Here is a 20,625-nt window from a genome sequence, read left to right as displayed (position 1 = left end):
ATAGCACCGCATGCAGGCTGATGTGACAAGGCTGCATATTTGCTCGTTGAAAATGTCAACAAACAAGAAATGTCTGGTTATGAATTCTCTTTCCTTCACATACATGTTTTCTTTATACCACTGGCTGGAGCCATGCTGACTTCAGCAGCAACTGGCAAAAGACACATGGGGGAGTTGGTGTTCTGGCCGAATTCCACTGCAAGCTTTATGCTAAGGGTCACTTTCACAACACCACTTTCACAACTTCTACGTTGAGAAGTGTGAATGTTTCTATTGTCCAGATTTTTCTTTAGAAGTTTTTTTCCCATTCTACATTAAAGGGAAGTCAGAAGCATGTCATATTCGAAAGAGCCTGTAGGTTGGGTTGCTGGACCTGTGGAGGCAGGCAAAAGAAAGCAATGACTAGAAATATTGAACACTGTTTTATTAAACTCTGATTGTTTACATCCAGCACAATCTTCTCTATGAATTTCAAGTTGCTGGACTTACATGAGGTTTAACATCTATTTCATTTAAAAATCTGAATTGCTATTGGCATTTTTGGTTTGGTTTTAAGTTCATAGCTATTCTATGGGTTCAATCTAGTAAACACAGAATGGGTGCAGCATTTACTACAAGAACACATAATCCAGCGCAATGACCATGGAATAGAATGGGTAAATTGGGTTATTCTGTTGCCTTTCTGGCAAGCAGTGGTGAGCCAGGTGAAGCCAAAGTTTTGGTATTTGTTGAATCCCATTTGCTCTTTTCCACAACAGCTGCTACTTGGAGAAAGACTTGAAGGACCCATGTTGCAATTATGTAACTCAGTAGTGTGCTTTCATCATTCATTTCCTTCAGTTACGTATGGAGTATTTATTTTGCTTCACCTTTGGGTAGGAGATATGTGGGAAAGAAACTGGTGGGGAAGTTTCACTATCAGATTTTAGTTTTGTGTTGAATAATTTTCTTGCAAATGAGTGTTAATTTTTCCTGTCCACAGTCAAATACTACTTGAATAAAGCTCTGTTACTTGGCGCTTTCTAGCTCATGCTCCTGTGAAAAAATTCCTATGTCACTTTACTCTGCAAATGCAGAGTTTCAGAAGCTCTTAGAAAAACTGCAAATGTATTTCTGCATTTAAGAATATTTTCTAACCTGTATGACTTTAATATTTCTCAACAATGAAAGGTTTGGCTAGGGAAAAAATGTTCAAATACGCAGACCTGGGACATTGTTTATTGTATTACATATAATTTGAGTTCTTCTATTTGTTTGCTTCAGATTACAAACATGATTATTAGTATACTTTGGATATATTAGCATTCATTTTTATGTCTCTTCCTGAGTTAACCTGGTTTAACAACTTCTAATGCTATCTTTTTACATAACCATTTTTGTGTTTAAGGCTGCTAAAACATTTCCACTGTTACTTTACTTTTGTTTTCTAATAGGTTTTGCTTTTGAGGGGAAAAAAATTCATAGATTTTTATGTGCAACCATATATATGGATGCTCATAATATATATCTATAATAAATATGTATTAGCAAGAATAAACAAAATCAGCAGCTGTAATTTTCTTTTTTTGCTTTAGTATAAAGATTCACATTTTAACCTTTGTAATAATTAATGTGACCCCTAGTCAGGAATCTGCAGAGTAGAAATTGTAAATCTACTGCTAGTTTAACTCCTCTCTGAGGTTATACACCAAGGAGTGGTGGTATGAGTATGTATCTTGGCAAGTAGTGATGACATGTTTGTTTTGGTATTGCATGTTTGCATTTGATGGACCTCCTGGGATTTTTCTTGCTTATATTTTATTCAAAGAGCATATGAAGACCACATATATATTACTTTATTTGTGTTGAACAGCTGAGGGGTTTATTATTCAAAAAGAAAAGCATTAAATTGCATTAATGATGCTGTCACAAACTAAAACATAGGGTTTCCAGAATTCTATGATGTTTCATTTATTTGTCATACAAATATGGCCCAGGGATGAAGGAAGTTTAAGAAAATTGAGGTAATTTTGTGAATCTGATTTTATAGCAGATATTTAAACTGCCTGGAGGATCTGTGTGAGAAACAAATATGCAAACGGAGATCTTGGGGCATGCTTCCTTTCCCTTGTATGGAAATCAATCACTTCAAGCTAAACTCAGATCAGAACTCCCCTGGCTGGATTATCAAACTGTCATAATGTGGTATTGCTGCTGTCTTGCCAGAGTAGCTGTAATCAGGGTACCCAGATGGTTTCCCATACTTCTTAATAGCCTGGGCTAAAGCAAGCATTATGCCTGGTGATGGGAGGAGTAAATCATGTTGATGTCCCTTACAAAGATGAAAATATGTGTGGACCTTAGGAAATCACAGACGTTCATTTTAGCATATCTAAAATGGGAATGTGTTCCAAACCTTTGCTGAATTTTTCTCAAGCCCTGAATTTTGACTAAGCTCTGAATTAGTATTAAACAGGCAATTGAGAGACATGGTAATGTCCCACATGATAAATTCCTTTGTACCAGGGAAAAGATATTGCTGAGCTTTATGTACTCCTAATTTTGGTTACTCATAGAGCCAGGTCTTCTCTTTCCATACATACCTGTACAACCAAGAGAAAAAAAAATCCCTCTTCCAAGAGAAAAAAAAGAAAAGAACCCAAGACAATTCCTAAGTGGGCTGAGGACTTAAAAATTGTATAAATCTGTCAATGTGTGAGAGGTAGCAGCTCAGAAAATAAATAAGCGTAAGGAGATTAAAGGGACAGGCAAGTGAGAGACAGAAAAAGAGATGTGCTGACCTTGCTTAACTTGGAAAAGCTAATTAATAAAGAGGAAAAATACAGTTCAGGATTCAGCATGAAGGTGAGCTTTCTTTTAGGTGATGTTTATTAACAGTCTGGGACATTACAGAATAATGGTCTGAAGAGCTATTATTTTAGTAGAAGTAAGTGAGTCTAGACTGTAACATGCTAGTTCAGTGACTTTGTAGAAAACCTGTGAATTATTTTGTTCTTAGACTCTTTTAAGCAGAACAGCTTTTCACTGGGAGGCATGGAGGACAAACCTTTTATGTTCCAAGGTAAGAGTAAAGGGAGTTGAAATATGGTCATGGGCACACACATGAATAGAATAAGGGACATCCCCTTTCAATTAGATTTTATACACTTGTAATGACAATAACACTTCTTTCATATAAAGCAGGAAATGAGAAGAGAGACAAAATAAGCTGATGTTACTAGGGACATTGAAATGAGTGACAGAAGGCTCATTTATGGAGTAATGGACACCAAGTGTGTTGTTTTACTGTTAAAAACTGTAGTAATATTCTGGTGAATTTCCCCAACCCTCATCTTCTTTTTTGCTACATACAGATAAAACTTATTAAAAACAATACTGAATTTAACATGTTTAATAAGATTGTGTCTGTGATATAAAAATACTGTGTTAACAAAGCAAACCAATTTCCATTTAATGGCTTTAAAAGTAGATTTTCTGCTAGTGCAGGTGTGCATTTCATCATACCAGGCAATCTGTAGCACACTTCTGCAAGTGCAATAACAAGCCAAGTTGTTTTTAACCCAAGTCATGTGCGAGAGGAGGGAGAGCAATCAGAATAGTGTGTTTTTTCTTCATATAAGCAACCCAGGAAACTGGGTAACAGGTTCTGGCATTCTTTAGTCTTTGATATTAGTGCTAAGCAATGCTAGTAGAGTGGATAGTCAAGTTCCATGTTTCTAGAGATGAGTAACTAAAAAAAGGAGATGCCAAGAAGATTTTTATTTGTTGAAAAAATACAGTAAAATGCAGAGGTTCTATATTTTCATTCAAAAGTCGGATTTCATACATGAATAGAAGAGGTTAAGGCCTCGTTTTATAACTTTGGTCTCTTGTATATTTTCACTTACCTTCCTATACCATATTTGTTCACCCTTACTGTTCATGTTTCATGTTTATTTTTAACCATAGGTGGGGAATGTATTTTCTCATCTAACACTTATGCTTCCTGTTATAAATAATCCCTTGCAAAACACCTGTGAGTCATTATTTGTGCTAATAAATTAGCAAGCAAGGCAGTACTGAAATGCAGGGAAAAAGCAATGTGTGTAAAAATGTTTTGCATTAGTCTTTGCCATGGAAGTGATCAAATGACTAAAACAGAGAGCCAGAGGCAAACATGCAGAGGTCATTAATTGTGGTCCTCAGCAGCTGCCTGCCTTGTGAAGGCAAGGCCTGGTAGGTAACTTGGGCTTGAGACCCCAGCAATAGTGGGGTGCAAGGTGCTGCTCTGCCCAAGCCTCTGCTGCCTTCTGCAAATCTGCACCAGCTCTCAAACCACTGTGGGGAGTCAAGACAGCTGCAAGGAGTGTACCTCTAGCATAAACCATACTCTCCAGCTCCTGCCACTCTACAAGTGTGAATGTCAGATTACCTGAGTCATTTCAGATGAGGCCTTTTCCTTCCAAAATGGAGCCCTTGTGTTGTTCACATTACTAAAAAGAATCACGGCCTCCTGCATCAGTTGAAGATTTTTTTTTTTTTCCATTAAGTGTTTTAAGCTTCAGTTGTTGAAGAGTTTAAAGCAGAATAATGAAAAAGGAGGCAGAATAGGAATAAATCCAAGGTTAAAATAAATGGAAATGTTTTATAAAATTATTTCATTGCCACCTGTCAGTTATAGCCCAGAATACAAAAACTATAGAGGAGTTAATGGGTGTCCCCAAATTTACATTAGCCTGGGACAAAATTTGAGCTCCATGAAGTTCTTAGGAAACTGGATTTTCTTTTAGCCCAGTTTGCCTTCTGACACTATATGTCAATTCATAAAGTGGTTGCAGAAAACACACCATTTTTTACCAGCAAAAAGTGTGCCCATTCATCTCCAGTAGATTTCTGCCATGTAGCAAGAGGGAGAAGAGATCTTTCTCTTTGTGGGTGGTGCCATGATTGCCAGGCAAAACCCTTCTGAAATCTGCTAGAAGTAAAACTTCATAACATGTTAAGAAAGCTGAAGACATTATTTGTTCCAATAGAATTTATTTTTATGGCAGCTGGTAGGGAGAGTTTGCTGCTAGGAATTGAAACAAACTGCGCTTTTACCCCTTGAAGGTTCAAGTGAACCTGTCAAGAAATATAATAAATATAGTAATTATGGTAAGAGGAGTGATGCATTGGTTCTGGCTTGAAATTTTTCAAAATGTCACTCGCATACACTTCTGGAAGGTGACTTTTACCTGAGTTCTGGGAAGCCTGCCTGGATGTGCAGCATGGCACAGCTGGAGTTTCTCCTCTGCAGGCAGGTGGTGGGGGACAGCAAGGAATGGGGAATGGCCACCTGCTGCTGTGGAGGAGAGGACTGGGGACAGATGAAGGAGATGAGACAGGGAGAGAAACTGGTCAGAGAAAATGCTGAGGGCTCCTCTTCAAGAAGTTAATACTTTGATATTTTCTCTAGAGAAAATACTTTGATTTTGATGAATCTTCTGGTTTCCATCAGCTGAAAGAGCCTGCTCATCATTTTTGGGGATGGTCACAGTGCTTGTGTAAATGTCCTAAGGGACACTTGTGTATTCTGAAACATTCTGTGACCGGTGCCTTGTGAAGGATGAAGTGGCCAAAAGGGCACAGGAGATGTTTGCTCTGGCCACTCACTGAGCAATGGGGTGATATTTGGGCTGCACCAATAGCTTAAAGAAGCATTAGCAGCAGAAGAATCTGAGTTAAGGGATTCAAGAACTGCAAGACTGAACTGTTTAATTGTGTTACAGTAAATGCAACTGTGAAAACCTATAGTTTGAAGTAATTAGAAAGTAGCAAGGTTAGTGTATGAGGCTTGAGCTGGGCAGTGAGAGAGAGGGAAAGAGAATTGAAAAAAAATATGAGGTATCTTCAAGTCAGTGACTCTGTGATGCCTCAGGAAAGACACAAGAATGCATGGTGACAGATTTTTCATTCCCAGAGCTTTTTAAATATTTCAGTAGTACAAACTTTGTGCTTTGATTGGTGTTACCTGTTAGTTAATCTGGTGGAAAAGTACCAGAAATTAAACTGCAGGATACGTGGGTAGGGCAGCAGAGTTTTAAAGAGCATTTGAAGAGAATGCTTCTTCAATTAGGTTTGCTGTGGAAAACATTTAAAAATTTCCCACTTAAATCTGTATACTAAATATGTAGCCAAAGACAGCTAAAGTAGTACATACTGTATTGTTTGCAGGGATGCAAAGCTAGGTCATGTACTCTGTGGATTTTTAATAGCAATTTCTTCACAGACCTTAAAGCACCTTCTTTAACTTTGCATTATAATTTCAGTCCATGATTAAATGGACACAACTACAGCATTACTGGTCCAGTGTATTTTTAGTGTGTCCACTGTGGCTGCTTCTCCCCCTTGCTGTTTTTGAAGGTACAATCTGCTGATGAGGAAGAAGCTGTAAATGTAAATGATCAAGAGATGCACTGGCTTGCACTGAGGACCCCTGTGGTCATTGTGCTGACAGCCAGAGCTTGAGTGAGAGTGCCAGGAGTCAGAAGCAGTATGGCCAGCTGGGACTCCAGCTCACTGCCGGCTACAAACAGCAGGACAATGGCAATGAATCATTGTTTCAAGTGTCCTTTGCTATTAGAGTTTTGAAGCAACTAAATACAAATGCAATAAATAAAAGAAATATAAGCTAAAGCCTCCTAACTAAATAGAATTTTCTAGGTGATCTGCATAAAGTAAAAATAACCATTAGGCCCTTTCAAAGCGGTATTAGCTTCAATGTCCATAAATACTTAGAAACTTAATATTTGGTCATCATTAAAAAGATAAGCTGGGATATGTACAGCCATTAGTTACAATTTGATATTTAGGCATCAGTTGTTTGCAGTTTAAAACTCCATTTTAAATTGGGGTTTTTTTATGAGAAGTTGCCTAGTAAATTCTGGGGCTGTATCTTCCTGTGGTTCAGTGCATAGGGACCAGTTCAGCCAACCAGATAAATGTGTACTTAACTTTAAGGACATGTGCAAGAGCTGCCAAGTTAACTCTCAGCTGCATCCTGGATCTCTTTTCATTAGATTAAAAGATCAGAAGATCATTATTTGGGTGTGATATGTTGTAAAGTGAGCCTCCAGTTGTGTGCATTTCCTCTCATGTTGGCCTGGGGATGAGCCAGTGACAGCTGAGCAGTGTCATGCTTCACACAGTTTTACTATCCTGTTTCAAGCTAATGTGGAGACATCCATTGCTTAGATCTTTAGTGATGTGAGATTTCTTTATTTCTTGGCAATAACTTCCTCCAAAAGTGAGTGAGATTTTCCACAGCTCCAACTTTATCTAAACATTCAAGTGACTTTAGTAGAAAAGTCTGTAAAAACTCAGCAGAAGCCTTAGGATTTACCTTATGGGAGTTCATTATGGGGCATAAAATTTCTATTCCTTGGACTAAAGCACCTGCCATACATCACCATTTTGCTGGACATGATGTTTACATAATATGCTTTGGAATTCACAATGGAAAACATAGACATAGTGCATGTGGTTTGGGTTAAGACCATTCTGTAATTTATGACTGGAGATGTAGATGAATATAATTTAAGCTAAAAGTCTGCAAGCTTTCTACTTGTACAGTGTGTTCTACAGAGGTTCCATCTTAGAAAAGCCATCTTAGGCTTGGTCTCTCCTTAAGCAATCTGGATTATAAATCTCACAAGGCAGAATGGGAAAAATTGCTTGTGGTATGTCCTTCTGCTTAATTTTTCTAACTTTGTATTGAAGGAATCATACCATTTATGATGGGATAACACTTGAAATCCTCAACCTACAGACCAATGAATGCCAGGACAGTACTTTGGGAAATACTGTGCTACCTGCTTTTCTTATAGTCATGTCCTGGGTATCTAGAGCTGCTCAGTGTCAGAGATTTCAAACCCAGTTAAATGACCCCTCTAGTTTTACCTGCTTCACTCTTCATATTAAAACACCATGGAATAACTGGAAAATTGAACATTTTAGAATTCAAGTTTCCATGTTTGAATTTGGCCAAGGTTATAAAATCCATCCTAGTTTTCACATGCAGCAGCAGTAGTTGTACCGTGAAGAAAACGAACTTCAGCACCTCACAGAAATGCAACCTGCTGTTGGGCCTCACTAGTTTTGGATATAAAGACTCATCTTCAACACTTACACAGTAACTGTGCTGCTCTGTGTTGAAGGTAAACAACTCTCTGAGAAGGCACCACTAAACTCAACTCAGTATTTCAGTTGAGACTACTCCAAGTGGTGCTACAGTCCAGCAGACAATAATAAATAAGCAAGAAAAATAAAGTGTTTGAGAAAATGCTTGTTAAGATAGAGACTTTTGGAATGCCAAAAAGAATCTTGTTCCTGCTATTCATGACATTCTCTCAACTCCTTTCATCTATAAAATGAGTGTAAGCAGACCTGGGGGACACAGGCAGATCCTTTGATGGAGTGGGGCATGCCCTGAGGGTGTCACATGTAGAAAGGAACCCAGTCACCCAACTTCAGGTCCGTAATCATAAATATACTCTACTTTCTGAAAGCCAATTTGTATTTATGACTTCCCACATTAATACTACGGGTTTTCTGGGTGTTCTTTCCCAACAGACATCTTTGATATATTGGTAAGAGAGATTAATAGAAGCAGATCACCCAAGCAACCTATTTATGTGAATGTCCATTCCATTTCATGCAGCTACTAGAATAAATTACTAATCCATGGGAATAGGAAACTTTTTCCTCCTTTCACAAGATTGTGGTCAAAGTGTGATTACCACTGTTTTTCATTTATTTTAAAGGCACAATATAAAAAAAAGGTTCCAAACCCTAATTACAAAGGCACATGAGACAAAGGAAAAAATGCTTTACACTGGGTGAAAGTCATTGCTGTTTTTAGGACTTCCTCTGTAAGAAGTCCTTTTGATTCCAGTAGATGGCATGCACTCTTCAAAGCTTGCTGTGTATGATCACAAATACTGCTCCAAGGAGCACACAGAGCTCTCTTTTTAGGCTGTATCCCAAGGGATTCTGTTATGCTACATGTGATTTCTGTAATCTCTTTAACATACTACAGGGAGCTAGTATGTCTTCAAAACTAAGTTTCTTCACTTTTTCAGGGCCCAGCCCAGGAAATTTTTGTTGAGATGTTTTTCAAGAGCATGAGCAGTTTGGCCAAAGCAATTTTATTGGAGAAATAGTTGTGATGAAAGCAATCTGAATATCTGGCTACAACAAAAGTGTAGTTGCATTAAAAGGGAAGCAGTCATTCTAGGTAAGAAAAGCTAAAAAAGAAAAGAAATAAGAGAAAAGAATGGCAAGGAGTTTATTGAATGGGATGTTTTTAAAGCTAAATATGTCATAAGGTGAGAGAAAAAGTTTAAAATGTCTTTTTCTTTTTTTTTTTTTTTTTACCCTGTGAGGTAATATTGTACTGGGAACAAATACAATCTGTTTATAAAGTTATGCTATGAAACTTCTGCACTTTTGTAGAGGTTTCTGGCACTCAGAGATTGCAGTAATCAAATTTACTAGCTTTATGGTTGTAAGTCAGATTTTGGAGAACAGCTGAGAAAGACCATTATCTGTACTCAGAGGAGAATTAATATCCATTAGGGTACGTAGGAGCAAATTGGGACTTTGAGTTTTCATGCACTAATTCAAATTCTGACATTTTCTGCATAGAAGTTCAACTGTTTTCTTGTAGGCTTCTTAGTAGTTGCTCTTTGTGCAGTTTCTGACTCCATCCACAACAGTTTCTGGAAGAGAGCTTTTCCCCACAGGAAGCACTGAGGAATGTTTTCAAACAGAATTAGTGCTGGATACACTGTTACATGCTGGCTCATTGACAAACATCTCATGGAAACAAATGCATTTTGAGTGTGTTTTTGGTCGCTTTTTATTATCTGAAGCTTTGTCAAACTTGTATCTACCTGTGCACTTTACAGGATTTAGAGGAAAATATTGAAATATGAATGGTCAGCTATCTCAGACCTTTGCCACTGGCTGTTGGAGAGTAGCTCTGATGGTTGGGGTTTTTATTTTGATTTTTCTAGTCTTCTGATTGAATGTGCATAGCAAACCTATGCATAGCACAGCACTACTCAGTCACTTCTCAGAAAACATAAAGGGCTTTTAGTATTTTGAGATGCAATTTGTTGGATGTGTAGCTTCTAAAGCATATTGGAAAAGAAACACAAATTTTTGGTATGAGAGGGAACTTTTGTTTGCAGGTTAAAGCAGTAACACCTGTGGTCACTGTTTTTAGCTGGAAAATACTTTGGAACTGTTTTGAAACCACTTGGAATTTTACAGCACAGCATGAGTTAAGACTCCTGAGCCATTAGATGGGTAGGTGGGCATTTTCGTACTGCTATGAAAACTATAGGGAATTTTCAAAGTAGATAAAGAAAAATGGTCATGATGAGGTGGCCATAGAGAGTTTTCCTAATTTTTTGTATTTTTTCTTCTCATTAATACATATCATACTTTTAAAATAAATAGTTAATACACAGATTTGGTGAGAAAATAAACTAAGCAATTGAGATTGAATCCTTTTATACCTAATGATGTCTAGATGAATGGTAATAACTGTTCAGATTCAGTTAAAACTTGCTTAGTTGTAGAGTTCTGATGCACTAATTCAGCCATTGTGGCAGGGGGGAGTTACATGGCCACTAGAAACTTGTTCTGTGTGAGTGATGTGGTCAAAAATCACTGTTGTAGCCACCTGCAGTCACAAACCTGTGGCAATTTACTTCAGGAAAAAAAGTATTTCAAGAGCCATTACTAAAGAAATTAATTAATAGGAGAAACTGCATTTTTCCCCCTTGTCATGACAAATTAATTCTTACTGTCTATCTCAATCAGAGCTCCTTGATCAGTCTCTCTTTCTGTGGACTATTCTGAATTATACAAAACCCCCCACTCTTCTACTCCTTTTTGTCCCTAGCCAGCATGTCTAGGAGCTGCTACATCTCTGGTCTTCTCACATTCTCACTGGCTTAATCTTTACCCAGTGCCCTTGAAAACTATGCTAATCCCCAGTAATTTCATAGCCTTTTTCTTTGTGCTGCCTGTCACACCCCAAGTAGAAGCAAATGCAAGGTCATGATTTTACTTGTTTCAGAGTTTCTGAGGATGTAAGGAAAGAACTTTTTGCACAAAGCACACTGTTATTGTATAATTTGCCATGATGATAATAGTATGATTCATCCTTAATTCTTCATCTCAGCCTCAGTCCATAATTCTTGGGTAATGAAGCATGCACTGTCCCAGGTTGTTACACCACTATAAAGTCCTATCAGCAAATTGGCAGATATTCCAATGTGCATTATTACATACATAAATGATCATCTTTATGTTAGGTATTATACTGTCTGGTCTAAACCACACTTTCTTGCTTTACACTCTGAATGATGTGTAGAATAAAATCCCTGGAGATGGAAATGCACCTTGTTTATTCCAAACAAGAAACAAACTGGTGTCCCTTCTTGCATATAGAACTGATATCCCTCTAAAGTCTGAAATACAGAGTAAATCTGAATCTTGCCAAGGACTGTGGAAGCCTACATGGACACTTGTCTGTGTGAGGTCTGAATAACTACCTTAGCTTTGTTCTTACAAACTGTAGCTTAATCTTTTTCCATCAGGCTTTTTCATGACCCTTAAATCAGAGTCAGTTAACTCATACATTCCAATACACACACTGCTTGAGGTGTTCAGGTCAGTTTTTCACAAGATTAGGTAGGAGATGCCTGAAGGCAGTGCTCTGCAGGGTCCCAAAGGTACGGCACGGCTGCCACATGGAAGGACACCTGTAAAGCTCCCCATGGCCCCCCTCCATCAGACCCACCATGCAGTGAGTACACAGGTGGTGTTACACAGCTCCCCTTCTGCAACTTACTGCAGACATGTCTCATCATTTCTAACACCTAGCTGTTATCCTGGTTGCTTTATCCCTATCTACCTGACAATTTCAAGGAGTTTCTAGGTATGGAGGTACATACATGTCTGTATAAAATACACTTCTATTCTTTCTAACAAAATCCATGTGATTCAATGTGATCTCTTGGCCTCATGTGGTTTATGGTGCAGGGTTCCATGAAAAATGAATTTAGTTCACAATCTCCCCCATAGAGACTAATATTCTTTTCCACACAACATGCTATGAAATGCTCCACGATATCTAAGCTGCAAGTCAATAAGAAAAACTGAGCATAGGAAAAGGCATTATCCATGCATTGTGGTCTGTCTAAAGAGATTATTGAAAGCCATCTATGTGGCCATACACAGGATGTGTGATTATGAATAGAAAAGAATTCCTGCCTGGCAGGTTCATCATCTTTACCTCTCTTATTATTGAGACGTATTCCTGCAGCCTAGTTAATAAATAAGTCAATACATTAGTCAGTCAGACATAAAGAAACCTTGAGGGGGAGAAAAGTCTCTCTTCCACAGTGATATACATGTTTGTGAAAAGACCTGGATAGATATGGAAAAAAGGATCATACACTTGTAAAAAATTAGTGTGATATTATATTTCATTTTCCTTTGCACCTGCTATCAAGTACAGACTACTCTCTCTCTCTCCAGGACAATTTAGCTTCCCAAGTCAGATTTAAAAGCTGGAGAAACTCTTAAAGGAAGTATTTAATGAGTCTCATGAAATCTCATGACTATTCTAATAGGGTTTTAAAAGCGTAAACTAATGTAGCATAAATTTAAGGATTGCAAACTCAATCCTTAGTAGATCATGAAGAGTTGTTTTCTTAAATGATCTCATGGAAAAATACTTTAAAAAAATCAGAAGAAAGAGATGAAACTGGTAACTAAATCAGAGTAAGAAGTCAGGTCACACAGACCACTGTTCTTCTCAGGTTCAGTGAGGATGCTGCTGATCAGCCACTTGAATATATAACTGGAGCATCACAGAACTATTTAGGCTGGAAAAGGCCTTTAAGATAATTGAGTCCAACTGTTAAATCTTCATTCCAAACTCCTCCACCAATCCTTGACCCTAAGTACCACATCTACATTAACTAACTCCAGGGGTGGTGACTCAGCCACTTCCCTGGGCAGCATGTTCCAATGCTTTTTGGTGAGGAAAGTTTTCCAAATTTTTAATCCAAACCTCCCCTGCTGCAGTGGGAGGCCATTTTAATTGTTTTATCCGTAGTTGCCCGGGAGAAGAGACCAATCTCCACCTGGCTACAGCCTCCTTCCAGGCAGTTCTGGGGAGTGATAAGGTCACCCCTGAGCCTCCTTTTCTGCAGGCTAAACAATCCCACTTCCCTCAGGCTCTCCTCACAATACTTGTGCTCCAGACCCTTCCCCAGCTCCACTGCCCTTCCCTGGACATATTCCAGCATCTCAATATCTTTCCTGTAGAGAGAGGCCTGAAACTGAACACTGGATCTGAAGTGTGGCCTAATCAGTACTGAGTACAGAGGACAATCACTGCCCTGGTCCTTTGGCCACACTATTGCTGATCCAGGCCAGGATGCCATTGGCCTTCCTGACCACCTGGGCACACACTTGGCCCTGCCCTTGCTCATGTTCAGCTGCTGTTCTCCAGCAATCCCTGGTCATTTTCTGCTGGGCAGTTTTCCAGCCACTTTCCCCCCAGCCTGTCATACTGTCTGAGGCTGTGATCCAAGGGGAGGACCCAGCACTCTGTCCTGCTGAACCTCATGCCATTTGGCCCATTGATCCAGCCTGTCCAGATCCCTCTGCAGAGCCTTCCTACCTGGGGCAGATCAACACTCCCACCCAGCCTGGTGTAATTTGTGAACTGACTGAGAGAACACTCATCCAGATCATTGATAAAGATATTAAACAGGACTGGCCCCAACACCGAGCCTTGGGGAACACCACTGGTGATTGGCCCTCCGCTGGATTTAACTCCAGTCATCTCTGGGCCAGCCACACAGTCAGTTTTTAACCCAGCAAACAGTGCACCCATTCAAGCCATGAGCAGCCAGCTTCTCCAGAAGGATGCTGTGGGCACAGAATGTGCAGTAAATGCTAACTCAGAGGAAACAACATGGCTGTAAATTGTTCCAGGGAGAAAAGTTCTTTTTCCTGCTACAAAAAGGCAAGTCATACTTGAGGGTGTTGCTTATAATACCAGCCCCTAGGCCAAATCAGGCTCCATAGTAAATCTCCACTCAGAATTCATTAATGTCTTACAAATAAGAAGAAAAAAGCCTACACAATGCACTTAAAATTCAATAGAAGGGCTTAGCAGCAGCAAGCCATTTAAACCCTTGTTACTGCAGACTCTTTTGCAGACTGAAGCTTATGTTACTCTTGTTTGTGAGCTTTGTGTGTTTGGTTTTGCACTTTTTTATTTTTGTCAGGAAGCTGAGACCTGACCAGATTATTTTACTGATATATAATGCAACATTTAACAACTGAACGTTATATAGCAGGAGTGATGCCAAAGCTAATGTGTGTTTTCCATAATAAAAATATTTCTGCTGTTTCACCTGCATGGCCTGTCATATTTTGGCACTATATGCTTAGCTTTACCAGTTCCAGTGTGATTTGAAAGAAATGAAACCCCCAAACTATAGCACATGGCATGGCACAGCAGAATGATAAAATCCAAAACTGTCTCCCTAAAGAAGCTCAACAGCTGTTATGATATAATTAATTTAGGCAGCAGAGAACACTATTTGAACTCAAACTAGAAGTTTCTTGGTGAGCTCATGCTTGAGCCCTAATTTCAAAAGAGTTGTGGCAAACAGTTTGGACTCCTTCAACCCAGCTAGTGAAATCCCTTTTGTTCTGGTGATGTTCCATAAGTTTTCCTAGTCACTCATCTTTTATCTAGCAACCAGAGCAGGCCCTTTCCTTCATATGAGACAGGAGTAAACTGATCATGGGGTGGAGCAGATCCATACTCCCTCTCCCTGTCACGAACACAGCATGTTATCCTTAATAATTAATGTTATACTGTCTCTCCAGGGAAAGGGAGAGAGATTAGCTGCTAGTAAATATTCCTCAGAGCATATTAAGCTCTCATTTACTCTGATGATATCCCACTGATTGCTAGGAGGAGCTCTGCCAGTGAGGAATCACCAAGGTTGCTGTCCACCAAACTTCATCAGACCATTTTTGCCATGGCTTTTCAGCTCCAGCCACGATTGAACCACTTGTCTGAGTACTACAAAGTCGGCAAGACAAGATTTGCAGTCCGTTCACTTTTTATTCTGAGGTCAAAAAAGCTGATTTAACTTTCTATGCCTCCTCTTTTTTTCTTCTTTCCTTAAGAAGAGCAGTCCTTCTAGGAACAATTGGGCTTTTGTAGCTGCTGTTTACTCATTGCTTCAGAAGAGACCAATGCTTGGTCTGACAATAAACATGTAGCTCAAGAGAAGTTCTTAAACCCTGATTTTAAGCCTGTCTGTCCAAGGTTGTTTTCTCAAGAACAGCTCTTGCTACCTCGATTGAACTAATTGCTACAAAACAAAGCAGACTTTTGTTCTGAGAATACCTGCTTGATTAATTGACAGAGCTGAAATACCTTGAACGGAATAAAAATGGTCTCTGATAATTTACTTTGTCCCCAGCATCTGTTTTCACTGGCCTTTGCCTACATTTTTCATTTAAATGAAAGATTATTTTTTCCCCTGTAGTCTGTAATCTAGGTTTATGCCAAGATGGGGGAGTATTTGGGAGATTGAGAGTTCTTTCCCTGTAACTGACTGAAAATAAAAGAGCATTGTCACTCAAGCACTGTGTAGATCATTAACCCTTAACTTTTGTGAGGAAAGGAGTTACATTTGGTAGCAAAGGAAAAGCAAACATTCCCCCCAGCCTTTTAGTTCTAGAAGCTTCAGTGTGAATACAAGAAAGAAATAAGAATTTGAAGAGATACAGAGAGCAGACTAGTCCAGAGGGAACTGAGAGAAAACCTAAGGAAAATGCTTTAGGAGGAAATAGGAACAAAACATACCAGGGACTTTAGTGCTTTAATAAGTTATTTTCCTGCATTTTGGCACATTATGTGTAGCAACCAGCAAGAGAAACAGACTACAGCCTAAAAAGTGCAGATAAATAGATTATCTCATATGGCACTGTATATCTCACATGCAAAACTATCTGTAAATATTTAGATAATGTAAATTCAAATGTTTATGGACAGATTCTTTTTCTTGTACCTTGTGCGCATTGTGAAGCTGAGGGACAGTAGCTGACTTTTGGATTATTCAGGCAAGAGGTTGTTTCTTTGCTTAGAAGGGAGTAAAATTGAAGTTAATTCTGATACTAAGTTCTATTAATGCACTTATGTATCAACTTCTCAGGGTAAAGCACATTTGAAATCAGTGAAAAAACCAGACTGTTCATTTTGGGACAGCTCTGTACTCTACTAAGGTGAATAAAAATAAAATCTCCTGGGCTCAAAGGAGTTTCTCTCTTTTCTAGAGAAAGCCTCAAAAGGGAGAAGGGTAGGTGACAGAGCTAAGCAGAACATCCTGTTAAATTATTCAAAAGCTACAACGTATGTCTAGCTCTTGGTATGTGCTGTTTCATGTGACTACTTGACTGCTTATTTTCCAATATTTGGTTCATTTTTCATAAATCCTGTCAATGTTATTAAGCATCTGTAGTTAGCAGTAAATATTATAATCTTTGAAGGTTTCTGTACTTATGAGTTCTCTGTGGAGCTGTTTTGGAGCTTAGCTGTTTGGCTGCTTGTCATAATGACATAAGAAAATAATGAGCAGAATTAATTTATGTTTTTATGTTCTGGCCTCAGTGGAGTTAGACTAAAAGATGTTTTGGTCAGATGGGTTTCAGATAAGCATTCAGGATGGGCCCTTTGTTTGAACTGCCATAGGAGCTCAGCACAATGCAACAATGATTTATTTAACTATGTGCATGTTTGAGAGATCACAGCTGCTAAAATGCATTCTTCACTGTTTTGTGATACTTACCTATGTACAGAGGTACCATTAACATTGAGCTTAAATTAAGGATGTTCAAATGTGTAGGAGGGCCTCTGGTTGTTGGTAGACTTCTGGCTTTGTACTTGAGTACAGTACTGCCCATGAGCTGGGATGTAGTCAAGCTCCACTCCGTCATGCATTCATTTTTTTCCATCAGCATGAAAATGAAGAAAGCCTTATACATGCTTAAGTCCTTCCCTGAATGCTTTAACGTGGCACTGTGGCCTTCAGAGTATGAAGAAAGTGTGCAGTGTCAGTGGGAGAGGGCAGAGGAGTAGAACAGATCCAGGGGGTCTGGTTCATAAGGGCCCATGACTCTGCCCTGACGTACATCTGTGCATCTTCCATTGACTTCAATAGGCACTTCTTGCAGTTATCTCATCATGTGACTGCAGGTTTCAGGGGCAAAAATTCTTCATTCTTCTGGAGCCAAGTATCGTTTACGAGATGCAAAGAGAGGCACAAAACCAGCACAAGGAAGATATCTCAGTCCATAAGATAAAAATTAATTTCCGTGACTCTGAGATAAACAGATTTTCCTCTTCTAGTAATTGGATAGAAAATTTCTGTTGCAAAATTCCAATTTTGTCATGTGCTACACAAGAAGCTTCTCTTATCCTTCATAGAAGGTTTATATTTCACTATTTTTTCTCTTCCTCTCCTCCCACAACAAAGTCAAAAGCCTGGAACAATACTTCCTCTCTGGTCCTGTGATAAATATCTCATTGTTGAAAAGCAGTGCTAACTCCTTTATGGTACCATTTTTCATGTTCTGATATTCACCTGTCATTACTTTTTGTAACATGGGTGCACAGTTAGCATATTTTCCTACTGTGTTTTTTTTCTTTAAAAAGCCCATACTTACCAGAATTTCACTCCATGCTACAATCTTGAAGTAGATGAAGAGTGTGAAATTTTGAAAAGTGGAAAAGGTTCCAGGAAACCAAACTAAGATTAGCCCAAAGTAAAATCATCAAGTACTTCTGTTTACTGATCCATTTCAGTTCCACCCAATTATTTACTAGTGAGCAAGACTCCAAGGTTTTCTTTTGAATTAGTTTCAGCTGTCCATATTTCAGAGTTTCTGAGGAGTACATAATTAACCTGTAGTGAATAATAGGTCAGAACAAGTTATATATTCATCCTTGGAATGCAAGTGAAACTAGTTGTAATCCTTGGTTGCAAGGTTTGGATCCCAAGTTCCTTGGGGTTTTGGCACATTTCCACCAGTGATTTCATGGCTTTGGGGCCCATGTACATGAAAAGTGCAGACACTGTCTCATCTTTCTTGTAATTCCTCAAGTTGTGCACATTATCCCTTGGCTAATCCTTGTGTATCTCTGATACTTGCATGGATAAGTCTTTGAGAAGAAGGCAAGCTTCACACTTGAGCTGTCAGAATGTGCACTGGTATTCTTTGTTACTTCACTGTCAGAAGCACATTTAGTTGTGAACACTGTTGTGAAATATTTTTAAAATTGCAGAATAAAGGTTACAACACTTGGAGGGGTTTTCCCCCTTAAAAAAAAAAAGAAGAAGGAGTATTCTCTAATGCACTTTGAAGTGGGTTTTTTTTTTTAACCATCAAGTGTATTGGAAAGAAATGCAATTTCAGTTTGAAAGGGAAAATTGTAGAAATATTTGCATCAAAATGACTGGATTCTTATTACAAGTCTAATAACTTTCTGTTGAAAAACTTTACAAAGACAAGAAATAGTACAATATAAAAAAAAAGTTTTGATTCATTGGGAATGGCTCAGTACTGAGAACACTGAAACTTCATACATCTTTTCAGACCTGTTTGAGGTCTGTAAACCTCAGTCTACTGTTATAGAGGAAGATTTTCTAAAATCTTGTCCTAATCTGGCATAAGACCAGATCTCAAAAAGTATTATTTTCTTGATAATAAAAATTTTGTTCTTTACCTATTTCTCATATTTACATAGCCTTACCTTTTAGGGGAAATGTTTGATTCATAGTAGCATTTTTAATATTTTTTCTAATGCATTTTAATATTTTATATATAAAAAGGGAGTCTATTGCTATTTATATAATTTCTCAGCTATTGAGAAAATTAGAGGCATGACTTTTGCAGTCCTGCACTCATGTGTGTATCACTTTCTATTGGGTTTGCATGGCCTGCCTTTGGTAACAGGGGAGGAGAAGGGGTGGCTTCTGTGAGAAGCTGCTGGAAGCTTCCACCATGTCCACCAAAGCCAGTCCCTGGCAGCTCCAAAGACAGATGTGCTGCTGGCCGAGACTGGGACAAGCAAGAATGGTGGTAATTCCTCTGTGATAACAAATTAAAGAAAAAAGAAAAAAAAACCCAAATTATTGCACAGATAAGTGGCCAGAGAAGAGTGGAGTGAGAACATGTGAGAAGAACAGCTCTGCTGACACCAAGGTCAGTGGAGAAGGAGGGGGAGGAGGTGCTCCAGGCGCTGGAGCCAAGATTCCTGCGCAGCCAGTGTTGATGACCATGGTGAGGCCCTGCAGGTCATGGGAACCCATTGGGGTGCAGAGATCCACCTGCAGCCCAGGGAGGAGCCCCACGCCAGAGGAGGCTCGGAGTCCCATGGAGAGAGGGGCCCTGTTCCCATGCTGAGGCAGCCTGTCCTTGGAGGACTGCACCCTGTGTAAGAGGGACCCACACTGCAACACTTGGAGGGGCACAGTTGCCCCTGGGAGGGACTCATGGTACAGCAGTTTTGGGAGGACTGTGTGCCTCTGGGAGGGACTCACATTGCAGCAGCTTTGGCAGGAGTGCTGCTGGTGGGATGGAGCCACACTGGAGAAGTTGACAGGAAACTGTCTCCTGTGGGAGGGACGCCATGGTGAAGCAGGGGAAGGACTCCTCTCCTTGAGCTGTGGGAGAAGCCTCTGGTGATGAACTGACCCCCACCCCCATGCCCTGTCTCCTTGCACCCCTGGGGTAGGAGAGAAGGGTGGCAAGAAGGCGTTCTTAAGGACTTCTCATTATCCTGCTCTTTGTTAGTAACAAATTTAACTCATATCCCCAAGTTGAGCCTTTTTTTCCCATGATGATATTTGATGAACGATTTCTCCCAGTCTGTATTTCAACCCACAAACCCTTCATTAAATTTTCTGTCCCTTGTCCAGCTGCAGAGGGGAGTGAGTGAGCAGCTTTGTGGGTGCCTGGCATCCATCCAGCGTCAACCCACTACACACTTCCTCAAATATAAACCAGAGCTAGTGAAAAAACTTTTTCCTCTAAGCACTGCCAATTCAATGAAACCAAAGGTTTTCTTGGGAAATGAATGCATAATTCTTTAACTAATTTTCAGTGGCAATTGTTCAAGTCTCATTATAACCAAGTTAAAAGTATTGTCTTGACATCAGCATTCTGATTATATTAAAAAAATGTTAATGTTGAAAATAAATGTTTTCAAAAGATTAAGCAAAATGGTATTGAATGCTTTCTTTTCCAAATTAATCCTAATTTTTAGAACTATTATCCTCAGTTGGAATTAAATAAGGTATTAAAATCTACGTTTTCCTAATAAAATAAAATACGTTTTGCTAATAAAAACTTTGTTCTTCAGTTGTCTCTTCTACTTAAGTAAACAGCCGTGGTTTTTGGGGAAACTGAATTTTCTAGCTCCATACCAGTAGTTTAGTCCTTAAAACATTTATGATGCTATGTCCAGTGAATTAATTCTGATTGTATCTC

The 20,625-nt window shown here is 39.0% G+C and overlaps 1 protein-coding gene across 4 annotated transcripts in view; it reads left to right on the top strand.

The window, feature by feature from the left end:
- Positions 1-20,625, top strand: part of SLC1A2 (solute carrier family 1 member 2) — an 86,662-nt gene that overhangs the window by 31,407 nt on the left and 34,630 nt on the right. The window lies entirely within an intron of this gene.

The sequence above is a fragment of the Agelaius phoeniceus genome, chromosome 6 (assembly GCF_051311805.1).
Source record: "Agelaius phoeniceus isolate bAgePho1 chromosome 6, bAgePho1.hap1, whole genome shotgun sequence".
Classification (NCBI taxonomy): Eukaryota; Metazoa; Chordata; class Aves; order Passeriformes; family Icteridae; genus Agelaius; species Agelaius phoeniceus.
Note: the sequence above shows the minus strand (reverse complement) of the source record. Positions and strands in the feature narration are given on the sequence as shown.